The sequence below is a fragment of the Peromyscus maniculatus genome, chromosome X (assembly GCF_049852395.1).
Source record: "Peromyscus maniculatus bairdii isolate BWxNUB_F1_BW_parent chromosome X, HU_Pman_BW_mat_3.1, whole genome shotgun sequence".
In the NCBI taxonomy this organism is placed as follows: Eukaryota; Metazoa; Chordata; class Mammalia; order Rodentia; family Cricetidae; genus Peromyscus; species Peromyscus maniculatus.
In genome coordinates, this window is record NC_134875.1 from 58,758,147 (window position 1) to 58,759,405 (window position 1,259).

The following is a 1,259-nucleotide window of genomic DNA, read 5'->3' on the forward strand; positions in this document are numbered from 1 at the left end:
GTGATTTATGGACAATCCATCCTTATTGGTGAAATTGGCGGGACTTGGTGGGACCCGGAGAGAAAAGCTCTCCAGCTACACATCCTCCCAAATGTCTCTGAGCCCTCTGAGTGACTTTATGTTCCAGGCTCTTCCAGTTAGGTTTCTGTTAAATTTTTAGTTGTGTCTAATTTACAATTACAATTTCTTGTCAATAATTTAATAACATCTATTACAGAATTTTTAAAAATTTAACAATGACTTACCACCTATTTTTTTTTAAACTTTTATCTGCATTTACTTTACGCGGAATTTATTCCCGTGCCATAAGTTTTTGTTTCTTCTGTTTCTTCTGGGATATCGTCTTCCTCTGCGCAACCTCCTTTTCTGGCTTTGGAACAATTTGTTCCTTTTCAGTGAGGATCATCTCGATGTGGCAGGTGGAGCTCATGTACGGGTTAATCCGGCCATGAGCTCTGTAAGTCCTTCGGCGCATCGTAGGTGCTTTGTTCACCTGGATGTGTTCAATGACTAGAGAATCCCCATCTAGACCCTTCAGTTCAGCATTACTCTCTGCATTCTTAAGCATGTGCAGCAAAAATTCAGGACTCTTTTTAGGCCACTGGCCCTGTGTCCAGCCCCACTGTTTGGCCTGGGCGCACCTACCGACTCCACCGTTATCCCGCCGGAAAGACACACATTGCTTCTTTAAAGTGACATCTTTCAGATATTTGGTGGCTTTTCGGATGAGCATACCCTTGATGGCCTGGGCAGTTTCATGTGTGTTCTTAAAGTGAACCCGAAGATTTGAACCTCTTGATTTGCATGATTTCGTAGGGTTTTCTGGGTCAAGCGAGTAGCGAACCATCTTCACAGGTCACTTGGGAACACAACAGTACCATCAATCACCTCATCACCAAAAAGCTCAAACACGCTAAATACTACCAACAGCTGCTCAGAGAATAGTTGTTTTGAGGATCAATCCAAAGGTGTCCTTAGGGCGCTTACAGGAAGAGCTATTTATTCTTAAACATATATTGATCTATGCCTGGTGTATATTTGTCAAATAGCTGAGATTCAAGTTTACAGTGGATAATGTAGATACTATTCATTTCTTGGAAGCAGTTTTATATTCTAATGAGAGACAGACTTTAAAATTTGATTCACAAGATATGCATAGTTAAAAATTTGTGTCACTTTTTTTTTCAAGTAGCACAAAGGAGTAACTATGCTTTGAAACAGAGTAATAATGGAGAGTGTGGTACCACTTTAGATATATT

General features: G+C 40.3%; 1 non-coding gene and 1 pseudogene across 1 annotated transcript; both read right to left on the reverse strand.

The window, feature by feature from the left end:
- Window positions 1-291: 291 nt before the first annotated feature.
- LOC121825675 (large ribosomal subunit protein uL22 pseudogene) lies at window positions 292-857 on the reverse strand (annotated as a pseudogene).
- A 72-nt stretch (window positions 858-929) lies between these two features.
- Window positions 930-989, reverse strand: LOC121825925 (small nucleolar RNA SNORD58). Its single transcript, XR_006068288.1, has one exon. It is a non-coding gene; the product is annotated as a small nucleolar RNA SNORD58 (small nucleolar RNA).
- Between the last annotated feature and the right edge of the window lie 270 nt (window positions 990-1,259).